The sequence below is a fragment of the Ochotona curzoniae genome, unplaced genomic scaffold (assembly GCF_017591425.1).
Source record: "Ochotona curzoniae isolate NIBS_2020 unplaced genomic scaffold, NIBS_Ocur_1.0 contig_43, whole genome shotgun sequence".
NCBI classification, from domain to species: domain Eukaryota; kingdom Metazoa; phylum Chordata; class Mammalia; order Lagomorpha; family Ochotonidae; genus Ochotona; species Ochotona curzoniae.
In genome coordinates, this window is record NW_024466218.1 from 22,931,641 (window position 1) to 22,947,552 (window position 15,912).

Here is a 15,912-nt window from a genome sequence, read left to right on the forward strand (position 1 = left end):
ATGATTCTAATAAAGCAACTCACCTGCTAAGAAAGATAAAAGGTGGATATGACTGTTTGGAGCCAAAACAAACAAACAAAAATCATTCTGCTCTAAGGTCAGAAATATGCCCAAGTGTCCTCTACTGTCTTGCTTAACATAGTGTAGCCTGTGGATCAGTAACAAATGGTCACATGCAAGCATGTTAGAAACCTAGAAACTCAGGCATAACCACACACCTGTTGAATCAGGGTGTACGTTTTTACTATATCATATCCCTAAGTAGTAATATGCAAGTTAAAGTTGCAGGATGGCTTTCTAGCTTGTGTGTTTTTCCCTCGATCATTATTGTACTCTCTGAGCTGTGAGCTGCTGGTGAACACAGAGGGAGCCAGTGTCATCACATCCTTTTCTGTGACTTCTCAGTCTGCTGTAGAGGACTGGATGCTGTGTCATTATCCACAGTTGCAGAGTAAGTGTCGCTGTCGGAGTAACTACCCAAGGTCCTACCTCTTCTTCCTCATCCTCTCTGCTGACATCACTCCAGCTGTTTCCATCTTCTCAATGAAGAAGAGAATGATGATGAGCATGACCTTGGAATTCCTTTGATGTCCCAAGGTGGGAAAGGTCACAAGACTTTGAAGAAATATGCCATATCGTCCAGTAACTTGTCAGTAGTCATATACAGCATGATGGATCTTTGCTATTGGATATACTCTCCCTGAGCTGAACCAAGGGCTGTAAAAAGGCCCAGGATAAAACTGTTTTCTTTCTTCCACTCCCACAGTTCTTGATGATGATGATGCGATATACTGCAGAGAACACCAAAGTGATGATTCTCTTCTCTTGAAATGTAGATTGAATTTTTCTGCTATGGGAATTATGCAAGAAGGAAATGTGTTAGGTCTATGATTCTATCAGCTTGCTGGAGGCAGGAAAAAAAATTGTTAGCTTCTGACTTTTTTTTTTTTCTTTTCTGGTTCTGGATGCCATTAAATCCTCCTCATTTGTTTCAAGGTTTTGTGAAACATCAAAGAATTCTCTCTCCTTATTCTCTGTGTCTGCTAAAATTTATGTTGTTGAAAACTAGCATCCAGCATCCTGAAACTCTATCCAGGTCTCTTTTGTGGGTAGCAGAGAGGCTAGGGCCATCTGCTGCTTGCCCAAGGTCGTTAACAGGGAGCTGGATTGGAAGTGGAGCAACCGGGACTTGATGAGATCCTGGCGTCACAGGCATTGGGTTAACATTACTTAAGATTAATAGCCATAGTGCTGGCCTTTTGGATTTTATTTTTTTATGCATCAAAACTCAACTTCTGATTAATACATTAAAGGGTATTTTTTCATGGAATTGTTCTAGTAGGGTTGGGCTTTGAATTGCTCTCATCTTGAGATATGTGGTTTGACTGTACTGTGACAATACTGCTCTTTAATCACAGAAATAATGTAATTAAACTCTTGATTGAAGAGAGAAACTTGCCTTTGGCAGTGTATGTATAGCAACTTGATGCTGAAAACCCTTCTGGCTGAAATTAATCTGCCTCAGGACAGAAAAGTCGAGTGACGTGCAAAGGCTGAAACTGTTAGACCGGCCCCGAGCTGCTTGCTTCAAGTGTGACAGCTCTGTCCCGAGACACTTGACTTGTGAAAAGTGGTTATTTATGTTTTTGCTTCTTAAGAGTCCAAAGTTGACTCTTATTTTACCTTCACATAGCTGGAGAGATAATGACCTTAATAAGCATCAACATGCTTCTTGAATTCGTGCATAGATATTATATATCTCATCTCCCTATGCCTCAGTTCTAAGTATTGGTGTGTGAAACATTTAAGGTAAAGATAGAAACTTCTAAACCATATCGAGTAATGTATGCTAGGGACCTAATGGGAGGGACAGGGAGAGATACAAAGGACATTGTAATTCGATAGTGCATTTTATCTTTTTACCCACTATATATTTCTTCTAAAAACAATGATTTTGTTTCTGATTTAGATTGTGTGTTAACCCTTGAATCAAAAACACAAGATGAATCTCAAAGAAAAGTGAACTTTTATAATGGTATCAAACAGTACAAAAGAAAAGCTTAGTTTCTTGGTAAGCTCCTTGACAAGGGCAGGTGGAATCTGGGGGTCAAAATCAAATAAAGCTTCTGTTTGTTCTTTTAACTTCTTACCTAAACCACACTAAGCATTTTCTTGCTTTTCTACATTGCCAGTACCTCTCCAGGGATCTCTTTTGCACAGGGACTCAGAGCTCATCACGAAGTCTGTGCAGGACAGGTTCAGCTCCGACTAATTAATGGAATTATGTAATTGATCAGTTATGTTTCTATTTCTGGGACCCTTAGGTTTTTTAAATAAGAACATTTCAAGTGGCAATCAGGTTCATTAGGTCATCATTCAAAAGACCTTCATTTGCCCTTTTTCTTCTAACCCATAGTCCAAAAGGAATATTTGGAGCATGCTTTCCTTCCTTGTTTGGATGCAACACCTCCCTTCGCCATCACCTCTGGCTGTGTTTCCTCTGACCCCAGGGGCTCCATCACTGAAGATGGGTTTCAGGCAAAGATGAATGTCTAGAAAGTTTCAGAGCTATGGGATGCTGTTGTCATGGAGAAGGCAAAGAACCACATGCAGGAGAAGAGGGTTGTGCCAGTGGATTAAAGAAATTAATAAACTAATTATTAATTGTTTAATTAAATTATTTAATTATTAGGTTCAGCTAGCATGTAGCATTATGAGTATTGGTATTACTAAGCTGTTGGCAGATGTGTTCAATAGTTGATGCTCTTCTGGGCCTAACAGCGTACTGTAATTCCTTTCTTTGTATTGGTGACTGCCCTTGCCTGTCGGCTCCCAAAAGAGAGTCAGTTAGGATCATCTCATGGAACGAGAAAATCTCAATTAAAATCCCTTGCGTAATATTCTTCTCCAAGACCATCTCACTTATTTCTTAAAACCACAGGCGCCTATAGGGTTAGGCTTAGTCCTTCACTTTTGAGTCAGCAGCAATTCTGGACACTTGTTTTACTCTAGACCTGAATTCCTCCTGCCTGCCATCATCTCATTGCTATTGTTGCCCCTACCTTAGCATACAGAGCAGGTGGGGTTGAACGGAAAGGACAGGTTCAGGGGGCTGCTAGCAGCTGTCTGAGCAGAGCCTGTGAACACTGGTTAATGAACAGCAGTATTTTGTCATGAGATGAAATGAGTCTCTCGAATAATAGACTTGAATTTTTTTTTCAACATTCTTTTTCCTTCAAAACTTATGTTGGAGGCTTTATGCCTTTTATGTGAGACTTACAAGGCCTATAGTTATAGAAATATTAGAAGACATAACTCATGTTTACTAATATTGTACTTTCAGGTGGAACACAATGTGCTTTAAGGAAACAAATAAAACATGTTTGAATTGGAAAATTTACAGTTGCGAATTTACTGACATAAAATATGTAGCATGCGTCTTTTGATCATGTTCATTGCTCTCTTGTGTTCAGATTAATGAGTAGATGAGGTTTTATACTTAAATGCTTGGAAGAGGATAAATGTCAAGGGTTACTTTTATTCTTCCAAACAGTTATTGACTATAAGATGGCTCACGTTATTGTACTTCATCACAAATTCACTCACTAATGAAATATCAAGGCATGGGGAATATAATTGTGGGCAAGAGGCAAATATGTTTCTTTTTTTTATCACTGGCATAAAAGAATAGTAGGTACAACATGATTACTTAATTGATTAAAATTAAAGCTGTGCTAATATCTGTAAGGAAAGTAGTGTCTTCTTCATCGTAACATATCCAGAGAGGAGGACCGCAGAGTACCACTGCTGATGACTTAGCTGGAGGTTGACGGCTAGAGTTCTCAGGGGAAGCATGGCAGTGGAGGACGATGACTGCGAGACGTGCAGGTGCAACAGCACAATTCTAGACCAGGTTCCATCCCTGGTTCTTGACTTTCATCTCTAGATTGCAAATTTATATTTAGGACTAAAAGTACCACAGCAGCGAATTGCTTTGCTCAAATTACCACTTTTGACAGATGTGTACAATACCTGAATTCCCTACCTCACACCTCTCTGGAGTCTTTCATGTTTAGCTGTATGGAATGGAAGGGCAGGATTTCAGCATGTACTCAGTCTGCTGTCTGGACTGCATTTCCTACTCTAAATTTCTATTTCTAAATGATGAATATTAATGATTCGATGGGATGCTGTCTTCAGCAGGTGCTGAGAGCCACATTCCAGTCTCCTCCAGAGAGCTACCTTGCGTCTCTCTCTTGTGTCTTCCTCTTATTTATTGAGTCTTCTGAGCAGAGACCATTTTGTGTGGCTTGATGCTCAATACTGACCACAGTGGCTGTGTGCTGTTCTGGGGTGGTTTAGCAAATCCAGTGTCGAAGGACGGCTGCTCTTCCCAGTTCACACAAGCCACTGCTAAGAACATTGACCAGCTGCAGAGAATCTGAAGAGGCCCTTTGAATCCAAGCCAGCGGGAAGCTTTTGCTAAGGGAAGGGGTTGAAATTGGCTGTGCACTGCTAGGTCTGTAAGTGTGATGGTTTACAGGGGGATTATAGGTATGCCCCTGCAAGAGAGGCCCCTCCATGCTGCTAGATCCCCAGAGGTATTGATTAGAAGGCTTTGTTCCTGCCCTCTTTTCTTTGAAGGATGTTCCAGGCCGTGCTGTGACACCTGTGAACTCACTAATAAGCAAGCAAGCAGGCTGCTGTAGTTACATGAACTTGGCAGTTTTTTGACCTCTTCCACTCACAAAGATGCTGGTGTTTGAGACTAGTTTAACTCCATCCTTGACTGGAAGCAGAGGAAAAGAGTTTATGTCAGCTCACGTAGACTCCATGACCTGGCTATAGACACATATCCAAAGGAATAGTTATGAGGTATAATGTGTTTTATTTTTAAAATCATTTTCTGAATATCTTGAGTTATTTATCCCTATTGTTTCAGACATTGTGGGTGTGTCCTTGGCAGAATTGGAGCTGATACTGTGTCACAGTGGGGTAAACTACAGCCTATGACACCAGTATCCCATATCTGAGCGTCCTAGCCGCTCTACTTCTGGTTTAGCTCCCTGTCGATGTGCTAGGAAGGCAGTTGAGGATGACCCTGCCACAGGTGTGTGAGACCAGGATGGAGCTCTAAGCTCCTGGCTTTGGTCTAGTCCAATCCCAGCCACTGAGGCCAGTAAGTCAGGAGATGAAAAATCATTCTCTCTCTCTCTCTCTCTCTCTCTCTCTCTCACACACACACACACACACACACACACACACACACACACACACAGGCACCTTCACTGCCATTCACATATAAGTTCTTTATACTTCATTTTGAATTGCCAGATAGTTATTTTGGGGACTGGAAACTCTGTGGGTTGAGCATGTAAAAAAAAAGAGACACTGATTCCTAGTCTCAGAGCACAGCCCTCAGTGGTCTGTACACTTGCTTTCCCCCTGTGAGAAACAAATGCAGGTTTCAGTTCATATCCTCAGTTCCCTATGTGTCATTCTGCAGGAGAAATGGGCCCGTTACACTTAAGTACCCCAGAAAGCAGGTACTGAGAGAGGACCATATTATTGAGTCAGATTTACAAGTGGTCCCTAGCCAGTGTTGAAGAGTAACTCCTCCGCATTGTTTTAGAAGGGGTGGCTGGCTTGTTTAACACTTAGACAACATGCAATTTGATGTGGTTCATTTTCCACAACATTTACCTTTTCACCCTGGCAGCTGTGGAAGAATAGGGAAAAAGCAATGGGCTGGTCTTGCTTCCATATTCTGGCATCTCCCCAGACCTGCTTATTCTGGTGTTCAGACATTGTAACTTGCAACATGAAATTGACATTATCAGTCTTGTCTGTTGTTGAAGGGTAGACATGAGGATCAGATATGATGTATGGAAAATAGTGTACATCGTAATGCAAAAAAAATATATATCTCATTGTTATTGTGGATCTGATACTGTAGAGAGGATCCAGTTCAAAACGGGCCTGATCAGAGGGTTTCTACCTGTTGACATATGGGGCTAGAGATGAGAGTGATGAGGCTTGCTCTTAACGTCATTCAAGTGCTTTCTTCACATGACAAGCTGAGACGCATATCCCATGTCATACTCAGGCTAAATTTGGGGGTGCTACAGGTATCTTCCCGTACCTATACTATAGGTATTCTTCCTTCTCAGAAGTTATGGCATAGTTTACATTTTTGCAAATTTTGAATGAAGTCTATTTTTAACATCCTTTGGTGTTTTTTTTTCCTTTTTCCCCAAATAGACTATTGCTCTCCAATTTGGGTCTTTTTATATATTGTTTGGTAGTTGAACCTTTTTTTTTTTTTTCCTGATTCTGTCGAGCCTTTGAAATAGGTAAGAGTTCAAAACCAAGCGTCACTATGCTCCTTACCATTGGTGGTGAGTTCACACATGAGAAGGGGTATTTTTAGGGTGAGTGTTCGAAGGCAGTTCTGCTGGTGTCTCCATAACATCACAATGAAGGCACACAGCAAAGAGAGGCATTTGGTATGCTGGATAAGACACCTTCTGGGATGCGCACATCCCACAGCAGAGTGCCTGAGTCCAAAGCCTGGCTCCACTACCAATTCCAGCATCCTGTGAATGCACGTGCCAGGAGGCAGCAGATAAAGGCTGAAGGACTTGGTTCCCTGCTTCCCAAACTGAACTCTGCATTTCTGGCTTTGATTTGGTCCGGCCCCAACTGTTGCACACAGTTGGAGGATGAGCCAACCAGGGAACAGAACCATCTCTTTATCTGTCCTTCAAATATGCTTTTTTTAAGAAGAAAAGGCACTAGACACTTTGTTAGGGGTGGAAGTAACCAGAATGTCGGCTTGAGACCATTTTCTCTGCCTGTTGCATCTATTTTTATAATGTCACTGCTGGAAAAATATGATGAAAAATCAGTTCTGTACTGACGTAGCCCCCTCTCTGCCCCTAGGGTTTCAAAATCTGTAATGCTCAATTCCCTTATATAAAATTTGTAGTGTTTGTGTATAATCCATGCACATCTTTCTGTATACTTTAAATCATCTCCAGTAATGCTTCATATAGTGACATGTTTCGTAAATAGCTGTTACACTGTATAATTTACAGAATCATGGCAAGCCGTCTACAGATTTATAACTGATTAAGAAAACATAGCCAAGCTATCTAGCAGCAATGTGATTTTTCCCCCCAAATTTTTAATCAGTACGTTTTGTCAAATGCCACGTGAGATCTACATGTATGGAGGTTCCACTGCTCATCATTTTATTTGTGACCCCAAGAACGTACTGTTTTAGTTGAACTTCCTTTGTGAGTCTGTATGGACTTGGTCCAAAATGATTATCTATCCCAAGAATCTTGAATAAAATTGCCACAATAAGTATAAAAAGCCCTGTGTTCTGTGATAGACGTGGGCAGTTTAACTGCATTGGTGTTGAATGAAATTGGATTGGGATGGTGAAATCTTGGGACTGTGTTCCTAATAAAGTCTGGCTGCAATTTCTTCTCTCTCTTTTTTTTCTAAGACTTGTGTATTTTTATTCAATAGACAGAGTTACAGAGAGAGGCAGAATGACAGAGAGAGAGAGACAGACAGACAGACAGACAGATATATCTGTCATTCAGTAGTTCACTCTACAAAATCTGAAGTCCGTCTGAAGTCAGGAACCAAAAGCTTCTTCCAGGTCTCCCATGTGGGTGCAAGAGCCCAAGGATCTGAGCCACCTCCACTGCTTTCCCAGGTCATAAGCAGGCAGCTAAATTGGAGGTGGAGCAGCTGGGGCACCAACTGACACCCGTATGAGATGCCAGCTTACAGAGGGTTAGGTCACTGATCCACCAAATGGGCCTCGATCCAATTTCATCATTAATGTAAATATTTGAAGTTAACATGGAGAGGTAAATACTCTGCAAATAAGCAAATTCAAAGTTCAAAATGTCCTAGGTATGGTTAAAACTAAAGTAAACTTGAAATGCAGTAAGGGGATAATCAGGGGCAGGTGATGTGGCTCCACAGACTAGTCCTCCACCTGCATCCCGTATGGGTGCTGGATTCGTGTCCCGAATGCTTCACTTCCAATCTAGCTCCCCGTTTACAACCTGGGAAGGCAGCAGAGAATGGTTTAAGTTCTTGGATCCCTGCACCCACATGGAAGAGGGTCCTGGCTTCCAGCTTTGGATTGGCTCAGCTCTGAATTGGCCATTTGGGGAGTGAACCAGCAGGTGGAAGATCTCTCTATCTCTCCTTCTCTCTGTCAATCTGCCTTTGAAGTAAAAATGATTTTTTTTTAAAAAGGAAAATCATCAAAGGGTAAGGAAAATTATGTAAACATTTCATAGATTTTTAAAAAATTAATGCTTGCTTGATTGATTGATTGGGAAGAGAGTACTCCTCAATGCCCACAGCAGTAAAAGCTGAGCCAGAATCAAAACTGAGAGCCAGAAATGCTTCTAGGTCTCCAGCATGTGTGGCAAAGACCCAGTTATTAGAGCTATCACCACCACTTCCCAGGGTGTTCAACAGGAAGGACCTAAATGTAAGAGCTGGAGTGAGGGATCCAATCCAGTTGCCCTAATATGGGATGCAGACCTCCTAATCCACATTTCAGCAGCTAGGTCAAATGTTCCACTCCAGATATTCTAGAAATTCCCTCTTCATGAATACAAAAAGAATAAGATGACACAAGTCCTCAAGAAAATCACTGCTTGTGTTCTTTGGAGATCTCTATCCCCAAACCACTCTTTGTAGAAATATATATCAGACAGGCATTGGTTAATACAGAGAATATTCTGGTTGGTTGCAACAGGGTGGGGTGGGGTTCAAGAGTCAATCACTGAACTGCTTCAGTGGAAGCCACCATCTTAAGGCATTGGAGAGAAAGAAAATCAGTGTCTAGAAAGGACAATCTTTTGGCTGACTTACTGTTCATCTTACTAGATTCTCACCCCTTGATATGGATAGGAGACTAGTAGGTGCTTAGAAATTAGTGTGTATTGTGTATATGAGTAAATAAGTAAATGGGATCTGGGCAAGTAGAAAAACCATTTGTGCATCTAGTTCAAAGGTATTCAATGTACTACTTTTATTAAAAGATTTTATTTTTAAATACCTTAGCAGTCATTTTTTATTTGCTAAAGTATTTTTAAGTGAGGAAAATCCCTGGATACCTTCTAAATATAGTCATTTTTTAAAAAATGAAAAGATTCATTAGTGACACAGCACAATGGTTTGCTGACTAATCCTCACCTTGCAAGCACTGGGATCCCATATGGCCACCAGTTCATATCCCAGCTGATCCATTCCCCATTCAGCTCTCCAATGGCACCCTGGGAAAGCAGCAGAGGATGGCCCCAAGCTTTGGGACCCTGCACCCGCACGGGAGACCTGGAAGGATCTCCTGACTCTTGGATTCACATCAGCTCAGCTCCGGCCATTGCGGCCACTTGGGAAGTAGACCAACAGATGGACACTCTTTCTGTCTCTTCTTCTCTCTGTAGATCTACCTTTCCAATAAAAATTAATACAATCTTTAAAAAAAAAGTTTGATTAGGTACTGGTTGCAAAGAGCTTTGAGGGGGAAAAGTGCTTTGATTTCTTATTGGTACACGTATTTGTTTCCCCTTTCACCTTCTTATAGTCTTCGAGTTGCTTAGCGGTCCTAGGAACAGGACTTCTTGACTAAGGGATCACTCTGTTACCTGTGGGGCTGTGCACGGTAGTGCACCTTCTGTAGAGCAGTAGGAGTGATGGGAAAAAGACTCTGAGTGAATCTCAAAGGTCACTCCTCTTCACTGGCTTCTCCATAGAGTTGGGGTTTGGGTCCGATGGAGCTTGAGGACCTGGGGAGATTTCCATCCCAGAAAAAGATCCACTATATAATTCTAGGTGGAGATTGGCTATAGTGTGGAGGGCACTTTTAGGTCGTGCACTTGTGTATAACCCTTAAGGATGGAAAGTTCACTTCCTTTTAAAAAACGTAAATGTTGTGTTATGAGTCTATGTGTTGACTGGATGGCCAGGGTAGTATTCTGGTCTAACGTGTTTTCACTACAACAGAACTAGGTGGATGTTCCTTTTTGACCCATGAAGTTGATTGCAGCCATGATCGGTGGTGACTAAAGAGCTATTATATCATCCTGTTTTATATAGTAGTTCACAATAGCTGCTATATTGCCTTGAGTCTTAATGCACAGTTCCATATCTATGGAGATGCATGCCACAAAAATTTTTAGTCTTTATTAAATTGTGTGAATCATTACACACGTTTATGATTTTTTCTTTCTTTTGGGGAATGAATGTGAATGTGTGTGAATAGGCTTTCTTCAATCTCTTCATCTCTCATCACCCATTCTCACCTCCCGGTTTAGTGCTGTGGGAAGGAGAACGTAGGAAGCCTTGTGGCCCTTGCACCCGTGCTGCACATGCCCCATCTTTCATTTTGTATAAGCTGAGGGCTGCTTGATGATCACCCCAAGGCTGGAATAATACAAAGCTGAGATGATAAAAGAAGAGGCGACCATTGGAAACAATTTGTTGTTTGTAAGGGAAATGGAGTGCTTTTTGTTAAAACCTGTATTTAACTTCATTATCTTGTTAGGGATTCAGGAGCCTTTATTCCCACACTGGCTTTGATTGTGTTGACAGCATACCTTGTGACTTATAATCAACAACCTGGCTCTCTAGTAGCAAAGCTTTGCTTTATGGAGAAGGAATTTTTAAAATATAAACACAGCCCTACATCCTTCCCCACACTCTGCAAAAACAAAACAAACAAACAAAAAACAAAACAAAACAAAAAACACCCAGTTTAGGGCACGATAGCGTAGTGGTTAAAGTCCTTGCCTTAAACGCACCAGGATCCCATATGGGTGCCAGTTCTCATCCCGGCAGTCCCAGTTCCCATCCAACTCCCTGTCTGTGGCCTGTGAATGCAGTTGAGGACAGCCCAAAGCTTTGGGACACTGCATCCCGTGTGGGAGATCCTGGTTCCTGGCTTTGGATTGACTCAACTCCAGCCATTGTGGCTGCTTGGGGAATGAACCATAGGCCGGAAGATCTTCTTCTCTGTATATCTGCCTTTCCAATAAAACAAAAACAAAAACAAAAAACCCACCCGGTTTAATGGGAGAAGACATAGGAGTTTGGAATGAACATCAACCTGGCTCAGAAGGTACATTGAAGTAGCTAATAACCTGTTTCTTGAAATGTATATATAAAAATGTCGGGGTGCCCTTACACTCCAGATAGGATCCTTCACATAATTGCTTCATGCAGAAGTATTTGTTGAACAACAATTAGTTGATAGCTCACATGAGCTATCCATATCATTACATTTGATGCTGCTCAGAGGTTTTAAGCAGGCACATGTACAAACACTCAGTTTTCAGCTCTATATTATAAAGAGTAATATGGCTGGAAAATACAGTGATATCCCTTTATAACTTAATGGGGCCTCAGTGGAATTGTTTGAGCAGTGTCTTTGAAGTTGCGCATTTCTTCTGTAGTGTCTAGATCAACAATGTATGCTGCTTCATGACTCATAATTCCTTTTGCAGGGCTCTTTTGTCTGTAGGTTACAGGAATACGAAAAAGCTGGGTTTCATATTTTTGATGATCCCCTTAATATTACCCCCTCAGTCTTAACCTTTGTGTGATACTAATTCCTGAATCACTCCTTCCTTTCAACTTTCTCTCTTTCTCTTCTCAAGTAAGTGACAAATTTATGCTGTAAAGGAGAAAAACATGACAGGCTCAGGCAAATCTGTAATAATCTTTTTTATTCTTCTTCTCCATTACAAGGCCAGCCACTTGGAACCCCAGCATTGCCTCCCTATAATTAACTCTCTGATGCAAGGTTGAGAGGTGCTAAAGAAACATCTTGGTGTTCTAGGTTTTCCTGGTCTCTCTGTGGTGTATGGCTGTCTTCAGTGAGAAGCGTACGTTGGACCCTGTTTAAAAGTAAATCCAATTTTGCAGCTCTGTGTAGTCCTGAGTTTAACATAGCTAGAGATTACATTTTAGTGGCTTCTTTAGGGTTATGAACCTCATTACTGTGAGAGGAAATCGAATATCAAAGCCAACTAGAAACAGAGGAAAAATTTAAGCATGGATTGGAAACTTGAGGGAAGTATTGCTGTAACACACACAGACACACACATGCACGCACACACACATTCATTGTACACTCAAGGATGAAGGAATCAGGAAATAGAAAAAAAACTAATTGTTTCTTAATAATATGTGGAGAAAATGAAATGCTAGCCCTGGCTTAACTCTTTTGGGATGCTGATTAAATGAGGAATCATTTTCATCCATTGTGAATTTTCAAATAACATTCCAGACATATGATTGTAAGAATAACTCTTGGCATCTTGCCATGTCAAGTGTTTAGGACAAAAGTGGCATTTCTTAGTGTCCCTGCCACAGGAGTTGTACACATTTAGCCTTCGATCTCTTCCTGGTTTTGAATATGATTGTGAGACAATTGTGCACACAAGGCTTATGCTTCTCAATGGATTTATGGAGATCTGGAAATCTAACCCAGCTTTGTCTACCTAAAGCCAGTTGACTTGGGAAACAATTGAGACATAATAAGGGTTATAAAAACTTTCTTGGAGATGCTGGGTCAATGTTGACTGACAGAGCAAATATTCATGTGGTTAGGGTGCCCATTTGGTTAGCATGTCCGTGAGGTCTGAAGTATGAAGATGGTTAGAGCTACCCCCTCAGTGGTAACAACATCCCATCCAAACTAACCTGTCTGTCCTCTTCACTCTGTGTGGGTCATTAATGCAAGATGCTATCTGTCTTCAGGAAGAAACTCTCTTGAAGAGAAGAGCTGACTTATCTTACTGCAAAGCACTTCGAGTGTGCAGTTTCACTTAGGGAAATTTTATAAACAAATGCTCAACTTTTGCTTGCTTTTTTTTCTTCTTCTTCTCTAATTGATTTAAATGTGAAATTAAATTAGCGGTTGATGAATAGTTCCTGTGCTGCTAAAATTATCTTTTTTTCTTTCAGGAGAGGGGAATCAGCATACATTACTAGCCTGAGCACTTTTCATTCAAAACTTTAATGGATCACTTAGAGATGCTCATGCTTTGTCCTTTCCGAGTGGTAACAATTTATTGACAAGGCTTCCTCAGGCTCATACTTGCTTAAGCAATTTTTCTCACGAATCTCCAAGAATGACCATGAGCTGTCACACTGTGATTTTTGGCCCCAGCATCAGTAAGGCACTGAAAAAGCCAGAGCAACAATGCTGATTTAAAGCACACATTCAGGTATTTTTGCTTCCCATCCTAAGCCACAGGGAGCTGACTTGGGCATCCACTTTTTTTTTAAAGATTTATTTTATTTTTATTGGAAAGGCGGATATACAGAGAGGAAAGACAGAGAGGAAGATCTTCCGTCTGATGATTCATTCCCCAGGAGGCTGCAATGGCTGGAGCTGAGCCAGTCCGAAGCAGGAGCCTCTTCCGGGTCACCCACGCGGGTGCAGGGTCCCAAAGCTTTGGGCTGTCCTTGACTGCTTTCCCAGGCCACAGGCAGGGAGTTGGATGGGAAGTGGGGCTGCTGGGATTAGAACCGGCGCCCATATGGGATCCCGGGTGTGCAAGGTGAGGACCTGAACCCCTGTGCCACCGCGCCGGGCCCTGGGCATCCACTTTTCCACAAATAATAGTGAGGGGAAAATCTTTGCCGTGCATTGTAACATTTATGATTTTTCTTGCAGAAATTCTGAACAATTACCACAACAAAACATAGTAAAAGAATGCACAAAACACAAAATATATAATCATTTCTTCTCTTTTTGTGATTATCTGGAATTCCACAGGACGTAATCTCAAAGATTCTGGCATCTGTATAGACTGTTTGTAAAGGAAGTTTCAACATGCAACATTAACTGTTTAAAAAACACTGTTATTTGCTATATAGAGAATGAGCACTTACCCAAAAGTTGAGAGTTCTTTTCTAGTCCAGATTAATTATAGGTCTCCGGGTAATATGAAGACAGACATTTGTATATCATGGGGTCAGTTTAGAGTCTGTTATCTTTGGGAGCAACCAAGCCTTTGGTTTCTTGTGAGCTTTGTGCCTGCCTGTGGATGGAAACTGTGCAATGTTGTATTTGTGTGTGGGAGAGTTGGGGTGGCTTGCACTTGGCTGCAGATGGGAAAGAAACATGGTTTCTTGCATAGTGAGAACCACGGTTTTGAGAGAGAATTCAGAAGTAGTTATGTGTTACAGTGTTGGAAAAAGTGAATTAGCCTCTGTGCTTTCAGTTTTCCTTTCTGTGCAAATGCAGTAGTAAAGTCATAGAATTCCAAGTTCGGCTGAGTTTCTATCTGTTAGTCTGGAGTGTTTGCTACAGTGATTGGCAAGTAACAAACACTTAGACCATCACTGCTTCCATTCCAATAAAAAAGAAACTAAAGGTACGTTGAAGGTGAGCACTGATACCTAAGCTTTGAAGAGTATGGCAGGTTAAGTCGTTCTGTTCTCCTTTGGATATTCTTAGTTATCTTGCAGAATGATGATAAAAAGGGATCTGAAAGTCTGAAGAATCTTAGATATCTGACATTTTGTCTTGATGTTTTCCCATAGCATCTGGATTTTCAGCTGATATGCCTGAACATTATACTGTATGGGAATCTTTGAATTTCATGAATACTTAATATCCTCTATAAAAAAGTTTCCATACACTTGAGATAAATGAGATGTTGTTTAAAAACTTTAGCAAATTTATAAGAGAATATATAATGAATGTTCAAGCCTGATAGTCCCTGTATATCATTTTGCCCAGTGAACCAAGGCTGCTTCAAACTGTAATTGATTGCACCTAAGCAGTTAGCTGAGAAAGAACAATTGCTAAATGCTAAGTTATCAGATCCCTCTATCATCTCCGGTTGTTCTTGATTGATATTTTGAGTTAATGGATGAACATTGGGTCTTGAGATAGAACTATGATCTTATATCCATTCTTTGAATATCAAGTGAATACTACTCTGTGATAGTCTACTGTGTAGACTCTGCAATAGATCCAGCTTGCCCTCTTGTAAAACGATGATGTCTACTGATGGAAAATAGACATCATTTGTCATATTCATTTCAGATCTAACATTATGTGAGTCCATGATGTGCATAGCTTCTTGTACCCAATGCAGAAAATGATTGGACCAGTTGCTTGTCATATGACAATGTGAGACTGGCCATGATAGCATGAATATTCTGTCAAGGAAGGAGAAATGGAAACTTTTCCTTGAGCCTCGTTTAGCTTGGAGGGAAGAATGTCAGTGCTTGCTAGACTTAAAGGAGCTCTCCTAAAGCTATAAATTGGCCATTAGGGAACATAATCAGATCAGTTTGTAAAAGATTCACAAAGAACAGTTTGACATTGTAATCTTTCTCAGCAGCTTGAATACAAGGTATTAATTAGACAAGGAAGGAGGGGGGCACTAATTATTTCTTAAGTGGAATAATTAGTGTTGCTGAATTTATAAGTTAAAGGGCTTCATTAAGGAAAAGAAAATCAAATCATGTTTGAACTGCAGGGATATCACTGAAAATATGAATTGCTTTTTGAAGATTGTACTTTGATCTAACAGTAAGTAAGAAATGTCTGTCTTAGACCCTTTGGGTTTATTTAAGGGCCAGGTGATACATGAACTTGATATAATGTTATAGAAAGAAAGGGCTGTTTTCCAGGATTGATGGGTAGAATCTTGTTATACTAAACTAAAACTTTATCAAATGATATGCTACCTTTAAAGATGAACTGTTTGACCATTAAAGGTATATACATCTCCCTGGGCATATGCTTTACAATCAACATCAAAAAGTACAGTAGGGATATGAGTGGCGTTGGAGAACTGGACAGTCTTACAGTGGGGTGTTCTATGCTTAGCATAAATGGTCCTTCTA

General features: G+C 40.7%; 1 protein-coding gene across 1 annotated transcript in view; it reads left to right on the forward strand.

The window, feature by feature from the left end:
• DCC (DCC netrin 1 receptor) overlaps window positions 1-15,912 on the forward strand; it is an 891,673-nt gene that overhangs the window by 21,539 nt on the left and 854,222 nt on the right. The window lies entirely within an intron of this gene.